This window comes from Gorilla gorilla, chromosome 17, assembly GCF_029281585.2.
Source record: "Gorilla gorilla gorilla isolate KB3781 chromosome 17, NHGRI_mGorGor1-v2.1_pri, whole genome shotgun sequence".
NCBI classification, from domain to species: domain Eukaryota; kingdom Metazoa; phylum Chordata; class Mammalia; order Primates; family Hominidae; genus Gorilla; species Gorilla gorilla.
In genome coordinates, this window is record NC_073241.2 from 46933664 (window position 1) to 46956186 (window position 22523).

The 22523-nt window shown below is 41.5% G+C and overlaps 1 long non-coding RNA gene across 1 annotated transcript; it reads left to right on the forward strand.

Annotated features, from left to right (window-relative positions):
* The first annotated feature begins 557 nt into the window (after positions 1–557).
* Positions 558–3418, forward strand: LOC134757394 (uncharacterized). The gene is made up of 3 exons (XR_010131279.1): positions 558–634; positions 2875–2992; positions 3137–3418. It is a non-coding gene; the product is annotated as an uncharacterized lncRNA (long non-coding RNA).
* Positions 3419–22523: the final 19105 nt, after the last annotated feature.

Below are 22523 nucleotides of genomic sequence, written 5' to 3' on the forward strand. Positions count from 1 at the left end.
TAAGGTTCAGTCCTTTCCATTTTATGGTTTTAGTTTTTATTTTTCTTTTTTTGAGACAGTCTCACTCCCTTCGCCCAAGCTGGAGTGCAGTAGTGCCATCTTGGCTCACTGCAACCTCTGCATCCTCGGCTAAAGCGATCCTCCCACCTCAGCTTCCGGAGTAGCTAGGACAACAGGCACCAACATGCGGGGCTAATTTTTTTATTTTTGGCAGAGACGGGGTTTTACCATGTTGCCCCGGCTGGTCTCCATCTCCTGGGCTCAAGTGATCCACCCCTTCTGCCTCCTAAAGTCCTGGGACTCCAGGTGTGAGCCACCATGCCCAGCCACATTTTGTGGTTATTTGGCAATAAAGCTGGAGGTACTTTGTCTCCTAGCTGAAACTAGCTAAGTGGTGATACTAACTCTGTTCTCCGAGTTAGGAAATTCCTGCAGCCTACAAAAGCCTGCTGAGGAATTGTCAAGTCAAAGAGTTCTAGAATGCCAAGAGACCTTCAGTCCAGCTGGTCTTCAGTCCAGCTTGTTTCACACGTGCGGAATCTGACCCTCAGAAAATAATCAGATACGCGGAGCTCACTAGTGGCAGAGCCCACGACACCCGCTCCTCTCCAGCTCTCTCTTTAGGGACAGAGAGGTATCATTCTTATTTTTAATGAAAACAGGTGCATATATTGTGGATAGAATTGTTAAAATATCTAATTGTATTAATTAGATATGCACTTTTGAATATTAAGCAATATTTTGGTTTCAACCCGCAAGCCACACAAAAATACAGAAATCCTCCACCTCAGGCCCTCTTCCCTGGTTCCTCCGCCGTTACCAATACGTGAGCCATTCCCAGGATTTGAGCCGAAGTGTGCGGGAAGGAAGGAAGCTGTGTGGCAGCCGGTGGAGCTGATTATAGGGTTGGACGTCGCAGAACTAGAACCCGTTTCTCTTCATTCCCAGCCCAGTCATCTTTACACAACTTTTCTTTCTTCCTTCATTTTTCTTTTTAGAAACAGGGTCTTGGCCGGTCGCAGTGGTCACGCCTATAATTCTAGCATTTTGGGAGGCCGAGGAGGGTGGATCACCTGAGATCAGGAGTTGGAGACCAGCCTGGCCAACATGATGAAACCACATCTCTACTAAAAATACAAAAATTAGGCCGGGCGCGGTGGCTCACGCCTGTAATCCCAGCACTTTAGGAGGCTGAGGCGGGCGGATCAGGTCAGGAGATTGAGACCATCCTGGCTAACACGGTGCAACCCCGTCTCTACTAAAAATACAAAAAATCAGCTGGGCATGGTGGTACTCGCCTGTAGCCTCAGCTACTCAGGAGGCTGGGCAACATAGCAAAACCATGATTCTACAAAAAAAAATTTTAAAGCTAGCTGGGTGTGGTGGTGCGTGCCTATAGCCCAAGCTACTCAGGAGGCTGAGGCAGGAGAATCGCTTGAACCCGGGAGGCGGAGCTTGCAGTGAGCCAAGATGGCGCCACTGCACTTCAGCCTGAGTGACGGAGCGAGACTCCGTCTCCGAAAACAAACAAACAAACAAACAAACAAAAAACAAAAATTAGCCGGGCGTGGTGGCGGGTGCCTGTAATTCCAGCTGCTCGGGAGGCTGAGGCAGGAGAATTGCTTGAACTGGGGGCGGAGGCGGAGGTTGCAGTGAGCCAAGATCGCACCACTGCACTCTAGCCTGGGCAACACAGTGAGACTCCATCTCAAAAAAAAAAAAAGAAGAAGCAGGGTCTTGCTCTGTTTGTTACCCACAGTGGCACACTCATGGCTCACTGCAGCCCCGAGCTCCTGGGCTCAAGCGATCCTCCCGCCTCAGCGTCCTGAGTAGCTTGGACTATAGGCACGCACCACCACACCCAGCTAGCTTTAAAATTTTTTTTTGTGGAATCATGGTTTTGCTATGTTGCCCAGGCTCGTCTCAAACTCCTGGGCTCAAGTGGTCCTCCTGTCTTGGCCTCACAAAGTGCTGGGACTACATGTGCACACCATCGCATCTTGCCTTCAGCAAAGTTTAGTTGTTCCTTTTACTAGGGACGAACAGCAGCAGTAATAACATCCCCTCACACTACTGGTAGGTTAGTTTGATTTCTTTTTTCTCTTTTTTTTTTTTTTTTTTTTTTTTTGAGATGGCATCTTGGTCTGTCACGCAGACTGGAGTGCAATGGCGCGATTTTGGCTCACTGCAACCTCCACCTCCCAGGTTCAAGTCATTCTCCTGCCTCAGCCTCCCGAGTACCTGGGACTACAGGCGTGCGCCACCACGCCTGCCTACTTTTTGCATTTTCAGTAGAGACAAGGTTTCGCCATGTTGGCCAGGCTGGTCCTGTACTCCTGACCTCCAGTGATCCGCCTGCTTTGGCTTCCCAAAGTGCTGGGATTACAGGTGTAAGCCTCCGCGCCTGGCTGTTTGGTTTGATTTCTATCAGACATATTTTAATTCCCTACATTATTTAATGTGTAAATGTAGAATTTCATGTTCTTTTTAGTGAAAGAAGTTCAGGTCTTCAGGGTATAATGAGGTAGGAAGGCTTAGTCATCTAGGGAAACTATACCATGTACTTATTATCTTTTTAGTGTTGGGATTAGGGTTGCCAGATAAAATACAGGATGCCCCACTAAATTTGAATTGCTAAACAACAGGGACATACTTAGACACAAACATTATTCAGTGTTTATCTGAAATTCAAATTCCGCTGGGTGTCAGGCATTTCTGTTTGCCGACTCCAGCAGCCCCAGCTGGGAGGTGCCCTCTGAGCTCCTCTCCCTGGAAGTCCTCTTACCTGCTGTCAGCTGAGCAATTTTCCAGGCTTGCTTTGGGAGCTGGCTTGAAGTTATTTGGATTTGATGACTTTCTTTCTCTTCTGTACAGGAATCTACTTACCAAGATGGCAGGAGCAAGTGGTTATCAGAGCCTGCTTTCTAGAAATACAATTAAATAAGCAGCCCCTGTCTCTTTTTCTCCACTTTCAGTCTTGGGGAAGGGATTGGTAGGTTAAAGTCATTCTACCTCTTTATTTAATAATTCTGTTTTGCATACCCTTTACTGGATGATCATTCCTTAGAGAGGTTTGCAGTCAAAAGCCCCATTCTTTATTGTATTAAACATCACAGAGTCCCATGTTTTCCTTCAGGAATATGTGAGCAAGAGAGAAGGGTCATGTTGGAGCAGCCAGGACTCAGAGCATTTCCGCAGACTGAGTCTGGATCCTTTCCTTCAGCCTCCAGGAATACTCCTGGCTCCACACCCAGAATGGTAATCCAGGCAAGGGCTCTGGTGTGTGGCCATACTGCCACCTATTACCTGTAGGTGCAAATGCAGTGACTCAACTTCTCTGTGCCTCTCTTTCCACATGTATAAAATGAGGATAATGTTGCTATTGTAAGAATTGCATCAATTAATAAACAGCACTCAGCGAATCTGTTAACCAATCAGTGGATCACGCCTTACATGCTGGGCATGTTCCCTCTTCTCTCTAGACCTCAGTGACCCCAACTGTGAAGTGGCTATAGCTAATCCACTTGGTCTATAGGATTTGTAAAGGAACATGTTAATAACCCTCAAGTGACTGCAGAGAATGGGGGCATTCTTTTTGGGAAAAATGTAGATTGTTTATAATCAGGGATGAATACTTAAAAGAAAACCTGGGAATTTTTTTGTAAGTCACAAAGAAGGATTTGGGAGGGGTTGCATACTTTTGAATGGGATTGCCTCTCTGGGAACTGTAGGGAAATGGGTGACACAGAAGTACTAGGGGTTTTGGAGCTGTTCTGAGTGAACACACAGGTCCAGTGTGGCTACTTGGGGGCAGGGCCCCTGGAATTTATCCTGTTTTGCCTGCAAAGCTGATTACCCAGCTGCCTCTTCTTTTCTCACCTCCATGATATTATCACCAAGCAACTGACAACAATTAAATCTGAGGACTCAACAATCATGCACTAAGATAAAAGACCACTGTGCTGTTGTGTTTCAATAGGTATATAGAGAGAAGTGGGAAACTTCAGGGTTAATGAAATGTAGATAATGTCGAGAAATGGCCAAAACACTGAAGCACTAAATTAGGAAAAGAGCCTTATGCAAATATTTGGTACCAATGCCTGCTCTATTTTTTTACATTTTTTAGTTTAATTTTTGTTTTTTCATACAGGCTAGAGTGCAGTGGCACAATCACGGCTCACTGCAGCCTCTACCTCCCAGGTTCAAGCTACCCTCCTGCCTCAGCCTCCCAAGTAGCTAATTTTTCTGTGTTTTGAAGAGGTGGGTTCTCACTATGTTGCCCAGGCTGGTCTCAACTCCTGGACTCAAGTGATCTTCCTGCCCTGGCCTCCCAAAGCACTGAGATTACAGGCTTGAACCACCGTGCCCGGCCAATGCCTGCTTTAAACAGCAGGAATAGTCACTTACCAGACCCTTAGAATGGCGTGGCGTCCAACTGGAGTGAAGTCTGAGTATGGATGGTTTTGAAAAGCTCCAGGGGTTAAGAGTGACTAACTTAATGTATTCGAAGTCCCATACTTTCATTACATTTTAGTGAAGACAAATTGGAAGCTGGTCCAAGAAACTCACTCTATATTTTTTGCAGTGTGCCGCATGTTTATATAAACTGTGTGGTCAGCAGTACGTCATGCTCATTCCGTGGTGTGCGTTCATTCCTGATTACCTCCTTTTGTTGCTTTATTGGTTCTGATTTGAATTACCCTCCAGATATTGGATCTAGATAACTCTTGGGATCAGGTGGCTTTCTCTAGCCATGAGAGTCAAGAGGATAGTTTCGAGAGTGGGAAGTGTACATAGCCCCTCCTGCATTGCACAAAGTTAGCCAAATTTATGTCTTTTCCATGTGCACCATATGAGGTGTAAGGTGGAAGGATGAGTAGGCTTGGAAATAGAGCTGCAGCATGTTGGAACCCGCTCATAAGCATGTTGGACATCACAGAGGCTGGAGCCCTGCAGAAGAGAATTGTTGTATTCAAATGTTATTGTGAAACCACAGGAAGAGAGCTGACCTGCCAGCAAGAAGCCTAGTTCTTCTATTACTGAGCATGTGACCTTGTTGGATTATTTGAAATCTTCAGAATCACAGTTATAACACCACCCATCCTAACTTCCTAAAGAACAAGTGAGCCTGCACACATGTGGAGACCATAAAACCCTATCCAAACGCAATGCATGATTAAATAAGCACATGCTTATGTGAGCATATTGTTTAGGTTTAGTTTGCCCTGGAGGTTGTATTTATTATATAGTCTCCAAGGGCAAGAAAGCATGTTCCACTATATGATATTCATGTGTGCTAACTATTAATTCTCTGAAAATGATTCTGTTGTTATCACCAAAGGACAAGGGCTATAAGAGAGTTTTATTAAACAAACTTGAAGTCTGTCATCTCTATAAAACATCCTTATTTGGGTAAGCAGAGAGGCTTCCACAGGTTTACAAATGATTTCACAATCAAGTCTAAAATTAGTGACAGCATCCAAAAAGATCTTTGGTGTCTTTCCAAACTGCTCCAAGCATTAGACTCTCCGAAAGGGAGTGTTTCATTAAATCAACACAGGGCTGGCCTATTCTCTGTCCAGCCTGGGGTCCGTTCTTTGTAGAATTATGACCTTGTCAGGGCATCCAGAGGTGAATAGTTTCTCAGATTCTGACTCACATTAATCAAATTCACAAGAGAGTGGTATATATATTTCTTGGATTCTGACTCACATTAATCAAATTCACAAGAGAGTGGTATATAAAATAGAATATCAATTGATTGATTAATTGCTATATACTATCAATTAATTGATAGAAGTATTAACAAGGCAGATACTCATGTTTGCTGATGAGCACATTCATTCCCTGAAGGCAAATCCATGAGGAAATCCTGTTAAAATACTAAGCCTTCCTGCAGAGCGTGAAATCAGAATGAATTTCCAATTCAGCTGGAACCTCCATTTCCAGCTCAGGTGATCCCATCACACCGACCAGTGGGGCCTCCCTCCTGCCCTGTGAGGTTGCTAAATGAGTTGAGTAGGTCAGGGTCAGAATTTTTAAAATAAATAAACAGAAGATTAAAATAACAGAAAGCATCATACCTAGCAAGAGTAAGATTTGTTTCATGAAACCCGTTTTAATTTAGATAGATAGATATAGATAGATAGAGAGAGAGATAGATAGATAGAGAGATAGAGAGATAGATAGACTGATAGAAGTATTGGGTCCTATGTGAAAAAAAAATGTGTTTCTTACAGTGACTGCTTTCCAAAAAAATGTGTGAGCATCACTGCTATAGAGATGCTAACATCTTTTGTTTTTAAATGAATATTTATTAGGTGTCTATTCTGTAATCTTGTGGAGATTATACTGTAGGGGAGAGATTATGAGAGAGATGAAAGACAGGCAATAAACAAATACCAATACCCTTTGGGTCCCCTACCTCTTTCTCTAGTCTGATGCCTCCAGTGGTACATTTGCTCTTCCTACAGATACAGCTTAGGATGGACTCATCAGTCTTCCTGTCCTAGGATCATGCTTGGCCTTTGAACTGGCCTGTGCCCTGGCAGGTGGTCTCTTAGGCTGGATCTGTGCACAGAAGGGGCTGCTTTCAGCCACCACCTGCCTAGTTTTCCTTTTCCTCTTTTTTTTTTTTTTTTTTCAGATGGAGTCTCTCTCTGTAGCCCAGGCTAGAGTGCAGCGGTGCGATCTCGGCTCACTGCAACCTCCACCTCCCGGGTTCAAGCGATTCTCCTGCCTCAGCCTCCCGAGTAGCTGGGATTACAGGCACCAGCCACCAGGCCTGGCTAATTTTTGTATTATTAGCACAGACAGGGTTTCACCATGTTGGTCAGGCTGGTCTCAAACTCCTGACCTCATGTGATCCACCTGCCTCGGCCTCCCAAAGGGCTGGAATTACAGGTGTGAGCCACCACACCCAGCCTCCTTGCCCTCTTTTAACTCTTCATTGTTTATGTCACCCACCCACCTTCTTGAAATAGCTCTTGTTTTTTTTTTTTTTTTACTCTGTCTAAAGATAATCAGGCAAAATAGCACATAAATGTACAGTTCAAGGGCCTGAATGAAGAACACTACAGTATGCAAGAAGCTGGAAGAAATCCTGGAAATTCTCTTTTCAACTTTCTTATTTTTAGATGAAGAAACAGATTCAAGAAGGCTGTGACTTGCTCAAGGTCAAAGTCATCCAGTAACAGATCTGACACTAAACCCTGGATCTGCAGACCCCATGTCCAGTGCTCCGTCATTCTGCCACACAGCCTATCGAAAATAAATCTGCTCAACCTGAGGAAGCAGATTACGAAAAAAAAAAAAAGTGAAAGAAATCTGACTTTAGAGAACACCAAGAATGCTTCCTTCTCAGGTTACTGAAGATGCATCATTATTCTGTGTTGTGGTTCTAGATCAATAACAGGCATGGAAAAAACTGATTGAGATATTTTCATGATGAAAGATAGAAGGAGCACCACTGAGATAAAAAAAATTTAAGGCAGCCTTATATTTACAGTCTTAATAAATCTCCAACCTAGGAACTGATTTTATTTATTAACTTTTTCATTCATTCAACCAACCAATACTTACCAAGCCCTACTATGAACCAGGCAGTGTTCTAAGTGCCAGTGGTATATCAGTCTTTATTAGACAACCAGTCTCTGCTCTCAGGAAGTTTTATTATCATGGTTGGGGGAGGTGGGTGGGTATGGTAGACACAAAGATGCTCCACTCAGATCCCCCTTCAAGGAAGAACTTGTTGCCCAGCTGTGGGGCGTGGTCAGCAGCAGACTCCAGCTGTCAGTTCCTTCAGGGCCAGCCTCAGTTGCAGGCTGCTATTTTGCCCTAGGTCATGCCCTTCCCAAGGCAACCCTCACCCAGTGGTTACACAAAGCAAGAGTATAGAGGCCTGGCCATTTCTACCTAATACAGACAACTCTGATGGGCAACATTTTCTCTACGACTCCCTGCCAAACTGGCCAGTGTTTTGTCAAGCCTGTATCTCAATTCGACTTCTCCCTCTGCTCCATTCTGCTTCTCCCATATCTTCCTTTCACAGGCGCTGAGCCTTAATAAACATCCTGCACCCCAAACTCTGTCTCAATATCTGCTTTCAAAGAACCCAACTTGCAAGAGGGTGTGTGTGTGTGTGTGTGTGTGTGTCTGTGCACGGCTATTTTATATAAGGTGGTAAATGAAGACTTTTTAAAATAAAATGAGATTTGAGCATCTGAGCAGAGACCTGAAGAACGTCAGGAAGTAAGTCTTACAGAGATCTGAGGAAAGAACATTCCAGGCAGAGGGGCGATCGAGTGCAAAGGCCCCGAGGCAGGAAGCATGTTTGGTAGGTGTGAGGAACCGCACAGGGCTATAGGGAGTTGGAGCAAAATGGAGAAAGGAGGTAGAAAATGAGATGCAAAGGGCATGTAGTGTGGAGTGGGGAATGACACCATCCTACCATGCAGGGCTTTGTAAGCTATGGTAAAGACCTGGTTTTTACTCGGAGATAAAAGGGCAGCTTCAGAGGGTTTTGAGCAGAGGATTGACATGATTCAACTTATACTTTAAGAGTTTCACTCTGGACAAAGGTGGAAGCAGGAAGGTCAGATGGGAGGCTATGGTGAGAATTCAGTATGAGAAGTAAAGGTGGCTTAGATCCAAGTAAAAGAGCAGGTGGTGAGAAGTCAGAGGCTGAATATGTGGTGAAGGTAGAACCAGTATGGATTGGAAGTGAGGCATGAGAGAAAGCGAGCATGGGTAACTTCAAAGGTTTTGGTCTCAAAAACTGAAACGAAGGAGTTGCCATTTGCTGGATCAGGAGTTCAGTTTGGGACATGTTATGTTTGCAAATAGAATCTGTTATGTCCCTAATTAATATAACTTATTATCCAAAGGGGAAAACTTTTAAGAATAAAAGAGGATGTGGCGAATAATTTCCGTGGTGTAAACCAGGATTATTCATGGCAAAGCAGAGCATATGACCTGGGGTAGCCCAGGACTCAGAAAAGGGCCCTGCAGCATATGTTGGGAGAACTGGACTTAAGCTGGCATTCTGTCATTGCTGTTAGTAGGTGTATGGCCTGAATGTATATGTCCACCCAGAATTCACATGGTGAAATCTAACCCCCATGGTGATGGTTTTAAGAGATGGGACCTTTGGGAGGTAATTAGGTCATAAGGGCTGTGCCCTCATGAATGGGATTAGTGCCCTTATAAAAGAGGCCTCAGGGAGCTTGTGAGCCCTTTTTTGCCCTTTTGCCATGTAAGGGTCCAGCAAGAGGCACCATCTATGAAGCAGAGAGCAGGCCTTCACCAGACACCAAATGTGCTGATGCTTTGCTCTTGGACTTCCCAGCCTCCAGAACTGTGAGAAATAAATTTCTACTATTTATAGGCTGGATGTGGTGGCTCACACCTGTAATCCCAGCACTTTGGGAGGCCAGGGCAGGCGGATCACCTGAGGTCAGGAGTCCAAGACCAGCCTGGCCAACTTGGTGAAACCCTGTCTCTACTAAAAAAATACAAAAATTAGCTGGGCATGGTGGCGGGCGCCTTAATCTCAGCTACTTGGGAGGCAGAGGCAGGAGAATCATTTGAACCCAGCAAGCAGAGGTTGCAGTGAGCCGAGATCTAGCCATTGCACTCCAGCCTGGGGGAAGAGAGCGAGACTTCTCTCAAAACAAACAAACAAGAAAATTCTACTATTTATAAATTATCCAGTCTAAGGTATTTATTAATAGCTGCCCAGACAGTCTAAGAGGAAAATTTTTTTCTCTACTCACTTTGGTTCAATGGTCAGAGGCCTGAGAATTAAGTAACAATGGACAGATTAACAAAAGAAAGGACAAGGTTTATTTACATGTACATGTGAAATACTCAATAATGGGCAACTCCCTGAATACTCAGAGGTAAAGGTTTTTGGTTTTTGGTTTTTTGCTTTTATTTAAGTTCGGGGGTACAAGTGCAGGTTTGATACATAGGTAAATGTGTGTCATGAGGGTTTGTTGTACAGATTATTTCATCACCCAGCCATTAAGCCCAGTACCTATTAGTTATTTTTTCTGATCCTCTCCCTCCTCACAACCTCCACCCTCCAATAGGGCCCAGTGTGTGTTGTTCCCCTCTATGTGTCCATGTGTTCTCATCCTTTAGCTCCCACTTATAAGTGAGAACATGCAGTATTTGTTCCTGTGTTAGTTTGCTTAGGATAATGGTTTACAGGCTCCACCCACTTCCCTGCAAAGGACATGATCTCATTCTTTTTTATGGCTGCAGAGTTAAAGGTTTATATACCAACTTAACAGAGAAGGGGAGTGGGGTTTGGACTCCATGGGAAAGTAGGGAAGTTTCTACTGGGCCTTGTGATGATAAGGGACAGCTAAATCCTTACTCGCTGATGCTAGGATGAGTCTTCTCACAATCGGGAAACTCCCTCAGAGTGGGTCATAGAAGCTGTAATTCAGGAGGCTCTGCCTAAGTTTAGATAATGTTTCTTTCTGTGGCTGCTGATTGTGAAGATGTTTTGAGTTTAAAGTAATTTTCACACCATTTTGGTGGGCTGTTAATTCTTTCCTTTCCCCCATTTAATACTTCCCCAGATGTTTCACAAACAAGGAACTGGGTTTATTGAAGACACTGGTCAGGCCTTGTGAGGTAAGGATCTGCAAAGGGAAGGAACATACATCAGAACAAATATCAATCAGCACCAAAGACCTAACATAAGCACACTACACCGTATTTTGTCGAACCAATCTCCTAGTCTTGGGCATGAGGGGTATTTTTATGGAAACATAAAGAAAAACAAAACAAAAATTAATGGTGAGAGCAGAAGATAGACCCAATTTCTGAGCCCACAGTTCAGCCAGTTGAGATGATTTCTAGATACTGGGCTTGAAGCATCATTAGATGATGGAGTGAAGATAGCAGTGGCAGTCTGACAGATTTCTCAGTTCACAGGTCATTATTTTTGCTGACGGTATAGATATTACAGTCACGGTCATGGTTACTTCCCAGATCAAATCATGGAAGATATGGGTGTTCTGGTGAACTTCCTCAGTGACTCACACTGTTGTAGTGATGAGTCCTTTGAAGTTTATATCAAGTCACCCAACTTCAGTTTATAGGGCTTTGGGCAAAGGACAGCCACAAGACAACCCAGAGTCTCAAAAAGGATCTCAGCAATCAGGTTTCAGGTCTCAACAACACCAAGTCAGAAAGGTAAGAGTAAAAATTGGAAATGTTAATTTGGAGCCTGATATGGAAGAAAGCTAGAAAAAATGAGAATTTGATAAAAATGTAGAAAATGGCAGAATTCAGTCAAGTTTATAGGTAGATAATAAAACCTCAAAGGTAATGAACAGGACTAGAATATGGTAACTCACAACGTTTGATGATAGTTTTCTACTGAAACATAAAATTTCTCTCAATCGCTATCCCTATTTTGATCAAAAATAATCAAAGTAAGATTATTGTTGTTTACAATTCTAGTCTCATTAAGCTTGGCCTGATTATTTACATAAGTGCAGCAAGAAGAGTAATTGAACTCAGAGACTTTTAAAGTTTGCTATACTGGAATTTTCTATACAGAATCGCAGATTCCACTTTTAAAAGCCTCTTGAGGCTAGGAAGCCAAGCCAGGAACTTCCTGTCAGACTTTGGCAATACCTATACATTTGGGTGAATGCTTCTCTTCTTGAGGTCCCCAAAATATCCCAAGTTTCTTGGACTTGCCAGGAGGTGACCTTATTTACTCTCTTGAGGGCTGGGAACCCTATAAGTCAGGTACCAGGACAGTTTTTCCAAGAGGACTTTGTAAGCACTGGCTCCATAAGTCAACTTTAGTTTTTAAAACTGTCTAGTAGAAGCGGGAGGGTGGGAGGAGGGCCAGGGTTGAAAAACTACCTTCGGGTCCTATGCTCATTACTCGGGGTGATAGGATCATTTGTACACCAAACCTCAGCGACATGCAAATTATCCAAGTAACAAATCCGCACATGTACCCTCTGAACCTAAAATAAAATTTAAAAAAACTGATCATATCTGATTCTATGCACATCATTCTTAAATATCACATACTAGTCAAAGCCTTGGTTATACAGCCAATGTTTCTAATCATGCCTTGTTATAAGAAGAGCAAATTCTTATTGAATTTATGCAAATAAGTGTGAAAATAATAGTACTCATTGAGAGTTAATGAATTCTGGAGGGATCAGGCAGAAAGAAAAGAAAAATTTTTCATTTTTGTTACAAACATTTAATCTATTAAATTGTTACAAGTATAGGTAACTAATGAGAAAAGAATAAGAGATTCCTTAAATCCAGAAAATGGAACATTAAAGAAACAGAAATGTTCCAAACAAAAGCCATAATTATCTTTCATCAATTCATTTAGTCCCATGTAACTAATTCTTGTTCTACCTGATCTTGGATTGGCAGTTTTATGAACCCATAGCTTCTCCACTAGAGTTCTAGAAACCCTTACTCAATTCAGTGATACGATTTCAGTTATTTAAGCAATGCCATCAGAAGCCTGTGCCCCAAAGTACCTGGCATGGTCCTCTTCATGGGTATCTGAAATAGTCCCCTTTTGTTAAAGATGAAGCATTCTGGCCTGTAGTTGATGGCAAGAGCTTTTAGAAAAGCATTGACATAAAACAATTGTCTGTGGATGACAAAAGACTTAAAATGACCATGGTTAAAAATCTGATGAGAGTTCATTATACAAATAATGCAATTTGAGAAGAGAATTTGGTTGTTTCTGGCATACAACATTTAACATAATAACCAAAGTTGCCACCGATAATATTATACTGTGGTTGTCTAATAGCAGGGATGACATTACCAGGACACGTCATGTACTGTGAGGGCGTTGCCAAACTTCTAGGAATTTTATATAACTTCTGAAATAGTTATAGTAATAATATTTACCCATATGAATATAATTAGGGAAGGTTAAGCAACTCTTCTTCCCTGACAATGCTTTTCATGCAATTCAACATATAAAAAAAACTAATTTTAAAAAATTGCTCTCTTTTTATTATGTAAAATAACAGATTATTTAAGATTTTCCAGAAGGCCTCTGGAAAATCTCAAAGTCAATTGAGATTAAAATTTTATCTAGGATTTGAAATTTGGAAGGCAATATATATAAGGTGTAAAATGTCAAAATGTTTGAGAAGAAAAGATAAATTTTGCATTTCTACTTGATTAAATAGGATGACAGATCACTATAAAACAACAGACTTACCATATTTTCAGCTTACAATGGGTTTATCCAGATGTAATCTCATTGTAGTAAGTCAAGGAGCATATTAAATGTGTTTTACCTTCACACTATCATAAAGTCAAAAAATTGTAAACTTAACCATCGTAAGTTAGGAGCTGTACTTAGTTACCTATTTAATCAAAGTGATAAAGATTTCAAAGGTAAATATAGGAGGTAACATGATTGTAAGGGAAATCTTAGCTCTTTTAAAAATGAGGTTTGGTTCCCTTAAATAATTGAGGACACCATAAAGACAACATAGAAAATTATCCTGCTAAGGCATAGAATCTTTGTTTTATGGGTAGATTACTTAAAAGGTAAGAAAAACTTTTTACAGTATTTTATTAAGAGCAGACCAATAATCCAAGAAATTTTTGTCATTTTAAGAAAGATTGAAAATCAAACTGTAGTTTTGCATTCGGGTACTATTAATACTAAAGCTCATTTTGTTTTATTTATTTGTTTTGAGACAGAGTCTCGCTCTGTCACCCAGGCTGGAGTGCAGTGGTACAATCTTGGCTCACTGCAGCCTTAACCTCCTGGGCTCAAGTGATCCTCCTTTCTCAGCCTCTTGAGTAGCTAGGACTACAGGCATGCACCACCACAGCTGACTAATTTTCTTTTTTAAGAGGTAGGGTCTTGCCGTGTTGCCCAGGCTGGTCTTGAACTCCTGAACTCAAGTGATTCTCTGGCCTCAGCCTCCCAAAGTGCTAGGATTACAGGCATGAACCACTATGCCCAGCCCCTTGTGTTTGTTTCCCTTCACTGTTATTATTTTTAGTAGTTTAATTTACTTATATTAGTTATAATTAATTTTTATCATTAGTAACCTTCCTTTTATAGAGAAAACTAGACAGTAGTGAAAAGTAGACAATTGTGAATTGTCTATCATATTCCAACATTCCATAGCAGGCTAGCAGTTTATGAATACATCATTTCATAATTCGTATATGCCTCTTCATAATACAGTTCTTCAGTGTGATAAAAAAATGTTTATTTACAGACCCAAGTATCTTTAGTCTCTTTGTAAAAATAAGAAATCAAGACCGGGTGCAGTGGCTCATGCCTGTGATCCCAGCACCTTGAGAGTCCAAGACAGGCAAATCACTTGAGCCCAGGAGTTTGAGACCACCATGGGCAATATGGTGAAACTCCATCTCTAAAAAAATACCAAAATTAGCCTTACATGGTGGCGCATGCCTGTAGTCCCAGCTACTTGACAGGCTGAGGTAGGAGGATCATTTGAGTCTGGGAGGTTGAGGCTGCAATGACCCATGATCATGCCACTGCAGTCCAGCCTGGACAACAGAGCAAGACTCTGTCTCAAAAAAAAAAAAAAAAAAAAAAGGAACTGAAAAAATATAAGCTTAAACTTTAGTTTAATAATGAATGTTTCAGGAGATTGTTACTTAGAAATGATATAGATTTTTAAAGAATATCTATTCATTAGCATAACTCTAAGGTTGCAAGTCACCAAAAAGGTTTTTGAAACTATCTTAAAGCATACATATTATAAAACATAATTGTTAAAAAGCCCATTCATAGGCCGGGCGCATGGCTCACGCCTGTAATCCCAGCACTTTGGGAGGCCGAGGCGGGCGGATCACAAGGTCAGGAGATCGAGACCATCCTGGCTAACACGGTGAAACCCCGTCTCTACTAAAAATACAAAAAATTAGCCAGGCGTGGTGGCGGGTGCCTGTAGTCCCAGCTGCTGGGGAGGCTGAGGCGGGAGAATGGCGTGAACCCGGGAGGCAGAGCTTGCAGTGAGCCGAGATCGCGCCATTGCACTCCAGCCTGGGTGACAGAGCGAGACTCCATCTCAAAAAAAAAAAAAAAAAAAAAATCCCATTCACATAATTTTTATCCCACTTATATCAACTTAATAAATGTATTCTTAACAATTCTGTTTGGGTTGTTCATGGAAATTTTTTTCTTCTTTTCTTTCTTTTTTTTTTAGAGACAGAGTCTTGCTCTGTTACCCAGGCTAGAGTATAGTGGTGGGATCATGGCTCACTGCAGCAAGCCTTCAACTCCTGGGCTCAAGTGATTCTCCCACCACAACCTCCTGAGTAGCTAGGACTACAGGCATGTAATGCCGAGCGGGTATTGAACTCCTGGCTTCAAGTTGGAACTTCTTTTCCCAAGGTTCTGGGATTACAGGCATGAGCCACCATGCCTCGCTAAAATTTTTTTGTTTTGTTTTGTTTTGTTTCAGACAGGGTCTCACTCTGTCACCCAAGCTGGAGTGCAGTGGCGCTACCTCAGCTCATTGCAACCTGTACCTCCCTGGCTCAGGTATCCTCCCAGCTCAGCCTCCTGAGTAGCTGGGACTACAGGCACACAGCTCTACGCCCAGCTAATTTTTGTATTTTTTATAGAGATGGGGTTTCGCCATGTTACCCAGGCTGGTCTCAAACTCTTGGTCTGAAGTGCTCCACCAGCCTTGGCCTCCCAAAGTGCTGGCATTACAGGCGTGCACGCAATTGCACCCAGCCTGAAAATTTCTTAAGACATTAAACAAAGCTACCCATCATCTCAAGTTATTTTTCTGTTAACTTATTTCATGTTAACTTATTTTAGGCAATTATAAAAAAAAATCAAAAAAGCAAATAACCTAAAATAAATAAAACTAAAATTTAAAAAGTTAAATACTTTTTTTCTGTGCTTCATATACAAGAAATAATGGATATCATGCAATTCATTTTTATTGCATCTTTACTCGTACATTTGTTCTTTAGGTTAAGTTTATAGTTTTTTAATCTTAAACATCTGACAGATACAAGGTTATTTGACTGGTAAACCCAAGGCAAATAAAATGCATACTTGTTTCATGCTTAATGCTGATAACTTGGAAGACATACCACCTGTTTTTATTAAACCAACAAATTCAATTTAGTCTTATTTACCAAAGATTTACCCAAATTACATGAACTTGAAAAACATTTGGGTTAGTTTCTATACTTCTGAAAGTTTTAGGAATATTTTAATTTATATAGCCCTTGTTTGTCTAAGCCAATTAGAACTCCTTTAAGGGATTTTAGAAATTAATTTATTAATACCACTCAGAGATAGGAAAGTATCACATATACATAACATACATGCATGCATACAAACTGGTGCAAATAGAGATCTGATGGCTTTCATCCTAAAATTTTTAGCCATCTATAACAATAGTCACAGCACCCAAGGCGTAAACACAGTAACACAAAATTCACTGGTTTACAAGAGTTGGTTCCTGTCTTTACTCCCCTTTATGTTTTTATCCAAATTGTATTTTTATTAGATGGAATATGTTGAGATTACCAGCTCAATATGAGGATTAAAACTGTCCGTGGATATTTACAGGAAAGAGTTTAAGATTTTTTTTTTTTTTTTGTAATCTTATGGAATCTGTGTACTAAGATTTAGGACTGAGTTGGTGGACTAAGGGACTGAGCACACATCAAGAGGTTGTGTGGATGTCTCCAAATCCCATCTGAGTGGATGAAACATCCATTCTATTTTCAATAAGCCTTTTTAGCCTCATATGATTGCATTTGGGGGCCCCTGAACCCCTCAAGAACCCCTGTCGATGGGAGGAGAGCTAAAGCTTGAGTGACTGTAAAGAGATGGGGGGCTGGAATGGGAAAGAAAAGATCTGACAGGGGCAGACAGAGGGATGGAGGAGGTAGGGTCTTGAAGGGGACATATCAAAGGAGCTGAAGGGAAGACTCGAGGCAGTAAAAGGAGGAGGAGAGATGGTAAGAGAGAGGTTTTAGAGGAGCTAGTTTGGGGAGATGTTAGTTTTCCAAAAGGGCCACTAAAGTCCCATGACTTTATCCTTATTAAAGTCTTATCAACAAGAAAGGAAGTGGCCAAAGTTACCAACAAATGGAGTCACTCACAGGGGCCCCAGCAGAGACCCAGGAGTCTAATGCTTAAGAAGGTTAACATTACCAGCTTGGTCAGAGGTCTGAGATCGCTGCTGTCTGTAGATTGAGTGGGGAGTCCTAATCATTCCATCCTACACTTGCTGAAAGTGTAGAGAGGAAACTTTGTTTATCCACTGATACGGTTTGGCTGTGTCCCCACCCACATCCCATCTTGATTTGTAGCTCCCATAATTCCCATGTGTTGTGGGAGGGACCCAGTGGGAGATAATTGAATCATGGGGGCAGTTTCCCTCAGACTGTTCTCATGGTAGTGAATAAGTCTCATGAGATCTGATGGTTTTAATAAAGGGGAGCCCCTTTTTGCTTGGTTCTCATTCTCTTTTTGCCTTGCTGCCATGTAAGATGTGCCTTTCATCTTCCACCATGATTGAGGCCTCCCCAGCCATGTGGAACTGTGAGTCCATTAAATCTCTTTTTCTTTATAAATTACCCACTCTCAGGTATGTCTTTGTTAGCAGCGTGAAAACAGACTTTGTTAGCAGCGTGAAAACAGACTTTTTGCCACTAACGGGCAAAATGTTGGGAGCCTGAGAATTAACTTACAATAGACAGATTAGCAGGAGAAAATAAAATACAATGTTTATTTACATGCACATGTGGGAGTACTCATTACTGAGTAACTCCCTGAATACTCAGAGGTAAAGAATTATATACCAACTTAACAAAAAGTGGGAGTAGGGTTTGGGCTTCAACGGGAAAGTAGAGAAGGTTCTATTAGCCTTTATTATGCTGATGGGTAGCAGAATTCTTACTTGCTGATGCTAGGGCCAGTCTTCTCCCAGTCAAGAAACTCCCTCAGAGGGGGATCATAGCAGCTGTAATTCAGGAGGCTCTGCTTAAGTTTAGATAATGTTTATTTTTTTGTTTCTAATTTTTATACCACTTTGGAGGGCTGCTACTCTTTTCATTGGCCAACTTTATAAGTTGGGCAAATGACCGTTCTCTAACCAGAGGCAAGAGTTATGGCCCGTAGAAGGTTTGCTCTGAGAGAAAAGTACCCCATACAGTTAAGAGCCCAACCACATGATTTCCAGGTAACTCGTATAGCCTAAAGTATGTCAGTTGAATTACCTTGCAAGTTGTAAACTAATCAACAAACTCAGAATCAATTGGATATCATTTTAATACCCTGTAAGAGTTATGAAATCCTAAGAGTAAGAATAAATGTAGGAATCAAGCAAATTCGAAGTTCTTTAAAGGAACAAGGACAACATTTACACATCTTTGCCAAAGAGATGCAAATCCAATCAAGTGATGTGAGTGGGGTAAACTCTTCTGAGAGAATCAGAAGGGTCTTGGTTTTGGGCTACTTGACCTATCCCTCTCCTGAAATTAAGGAGTAATTGACATAGCAACCACAAATAGAATTCATTTAGTTACCAAAGAACTCAGCCTCCTGGCCAAAATATTTGGTGGTTGGGCAACCTCAAGCTATAGTTACATGGGAAAATTGTAGCCTCAGTGGGAAGTGCCTTACCCAAATAAGTTTTGAGAACAAAACTCACCGTATTTGTATTTTGGGGTTAAGGAGTTTATACATGTTTGATGTTTTATAAACTTATCATGTTTTAAGATGATTGAATTATTCTAAATCCATTTTAAAATACACAAATACATAATTGATTCTGATATGTGTAAGTTTATATCCAGGTCTTAATTATTTAAGAGAACTTCATGTTCAACATATTATCAGTTTAATTGAACATATCAAATTTAAAAGAATTATTTAGTGCTCAGGAATGTTTCATTTATTAAGTCAGATAATTGTTTAATAAAATTAAATATGAATTAAATTTATAAGTGCAGTATAAAAGGTTCTAAAATATTTGATTTTGTTTATAAATAGGACCAAGTTTTAATCAAAGTTCTCTGTAGGCAGGATTCAGTGGCTCATACCTATAATCCCAGCACTTTGAGATGCTGAGGTGGGTGGAACACTTGAAGTCAGGAGTGCAAGACCAGCCTGGGCAAAATGGTGAAACCCCATCTCTACTAAAAATGCAAAAATTAGCCTGGCATAGTGGTGCATGCCTGAAATCCCAGCTACTCAGGAGGCTGAGGCAGGAGAATCGCTTGAATCCCAGAGGTGGAGTTTGCAGCAAGCTGAGATCATGCCACCGCACTTCGGCCTGCGCAACAGAGCGAGACTCTGTCTCAAAACGAAACAAAACAAAACAAACAAACAAAAACAAAAAACAAAGTTCTCTGTAAGGTGATTACCAAATTCACCCAACTTAAAAAAACAGAATTTGTAAGGTGGACTTAAAAACCTAAGGAAGTATTAGATTGTGAGATTTGTATCTTAATACATTGAATACTAATATAACCATTTAAATTAAATATTCTTTTCCTGCAAACAAATCCACCTGTGAGGATAATCCAAAACTCACATTTCACATAGGTCATTGTGAAAATTGAAAGTGATAATCACCATGAAAGTGCTCTGAAAAGTCAAGCATGCTCTGTGAGTATAAGGAATAAGGGAGACAGTGATTGGCTCCGCAGCACCTATTCAGCTCCTCTGGCTGCTCATGGCTCTCCCGTGCCCTTGGAAATGCTCAGTTAGGAAAAGGCCTGTTGTTGTGTCTGGATATGATGACTAGGATCTCAATGGCCACCTAGGGAGAGGATTCAACCTAAAGACGAAGCCTGCACCATGTAAGGGAAACAGCAGAGGTAGAGAAGGAAGCTGAAGTGCCTACCACATCATAACTGGGGCTACCCTATCTCCGGACTTCCTATGGAAAAGAATACATTTCTTTATGTTTTATATGGATCCAAATTGTGTTTTTCTATTATTTGCAGACAAAATAATCTCACCGACGTAAGAAGTTATTAAAATCCATAAAACAGTGCTTTCTGACCATTTAAACGAGTAAGTGGCAGAGCTGGGTTTGATTCCACTTAATATCCACATGTCTTTGGGCAAGTTGTTTGACCTCTAAGTGAAACAGCCTCATTGTCTGGAGTCACACCCGAGGTTCATTTTCTCATGGCCACGGAGAACAATAATGAGGACACATAAAGATTGAGGTTGAGAGCGGAAGTTTAATAGGCAAAAGAAAGAGAAGAGTTCTCTGCTGCAGAGAGGGGTCTCAGAAAAATGGGTTGCCGGATCCGCGGTGAAATGCAGGAGGTTTTATAGATGAGCTGGTGAGGAGGCGGTGTCTGATCTACATAGGCAAGAAAGGGCAAGAAAGACTGGTTAGACCAGTTGTGCTATTTGCATAGGGCACGAATCTCTGGTATCCCCCATCCTAACCTTTTTTTATTATCCAGGCGCGTCTCTGCCTGAGGTGCACCAGGTTGCCCATTTCTTTATTACTGTACACGTGATAACAAAAAAAGAGAAGATGGAGCCTCCATGTTGGACATGGCCGCCCCCAGGTAGTCCTTTTCCTTTTCTATTGGCACAGCTGCCGTCATTCCCCTGTGACAGCTTCCATCTTGTTTATCTATGTATCTATGTTTGCAACTCAATTTTTCAGGCTTCTCTTTGTTATGAAAAGAAATGATTTTGAGGGCTGCTTTTTGTTAGAGGGGAAGCTCTGCTGAGGACTCTTGGGCTCTCACTATCTGCCTAAATAATTTCTTTCTACCTCCTGTATCATCAGCTTCACTTTCTTGCAGTGTTGTTGCAAATGCAGAGCTATATCGGTAAAGCAGGTAGTTTAGTGTCAATTTCTTTAACTGTAAAATGAGGATATTATTAGTATCTAGCAAATACCAAACGCTAGATACCGAATGGTATCTAAAACCTCATTGTTATGAGGATGAAATGAAGATCTATGTAAAGACCTTAGAACAGTGTCTGATACACAGATATTTTTGTCATTGTTATTTTCAGAATACCAGAGTGGACTACAAAGACCCTGAGAGAGTGTGTCCTAACAGTTGGGCCTAATGGTGGAATTTTACAGCCTTGCCTTGCACAGTCCCTCTCACAGCCACACTATCTCGTATCTCCACTGCCAGGTCTGCAGTAGGGAATTTAGGGAATTTAGAGAATTTATGGGTCTTTGGAATAGCAGTAGTTTTGGAAATATTGCCCCAAGGGATTCTGGAGATTTAAACCAGAGAAGATGGAGTTCTAAAAGTAGTTAATATTTGTCACTCATTCCTTCTGGCAACATTTATTGACATGGGGGTTACAGAGATGAACCTGACCCTCATAAACTCAAACTCCAGTGGAAGCAGAGAGACCTGTCCCTGAAAAAATTTACACCAGGTGCTGTGATGAAACTATGCTGAGTGCATAGACGGCCACAAGGGAGAAGGATGCTTCTCTTCCTGGGGGAGTCAGGAAATGACTTACAGGTGAGGCGATGCTTGGGCATGTCGAGTAGAAGCTTGAAAGATTGACTGAGATGGGGAGGAGGGGCGGGGAAGCGCTTCCAGGGAGGCGGCAGGGAGTTAAGGCCTTTCCACTCTGGCTGCACATCCAGAATCACCTGAGGAACTTCAAAACATACTCCTGCTTGGGCCTCACCCCTGAGCAGAGTAATTGGAACCTTTAAGGGTGGGCTCAGGCATTGTCTGTTTTTAAGACTTCTCACATACCTCTAATCTGCAGTCAAGGGTAGAACCATGGATCGAAGAGTAGGATTGGAAAAAAGTGGGTGGTATGGCAAGGTTGGAGAGCTTAAAGAGAGAGTCTAGTTTGAATTGGGAAGACTGGCAGGAGTCATATCATGGACGATGATAAAACATATTGTTTTGCAAGTAGCTTTGTTCCTAATTAAAAACGAAAACAAAAACTAACCCGAACACCACTGGCCTCGAGGGGACTGCTTTCATAGAGATGGTAGCATCAGCACTTAATCTTTATCTACTGAATAAATGAGTCCACCAAAAGCCCAGTCTTTACAAGTGAAACGGCTTTTCAGGAGTTTCTTTAGAATCCTTACCAGTTTCTCTTTTCTTCCAGTCTTCCAATCAAGAGTCTGGCTAGCTTGGCAGTGATAGTGATCACGAACCAGTATTCAGAATTTTGCTTGTTCTAGAAAGGCACTTCCTCATCAACCCCTAACCTTGGATGAGGCTAGCTGCTCCCAGTCTAGTTTCAGCAGTTCAGATTTCAAGCAAAGTATCTACACAACTAATAATCTCATTCTATTAACATTCCCCTAATCTTCTATGTCTAGTGTGTAATTTGAGGAAGCAGTTGGGCCCTGAAAGCTCTTGGCAGACCTCTTGTCTGATAAATATTTTAGTACTTTCAGTAGCCCTTTAAAATTGGCAGTTCTTGCTCTAAAGATTCATTCAAGTACATGTGATAATTTGAAATTAACATGCTGCCAGATTTTGCGTTTATACAAGTAACTTTGATAGTC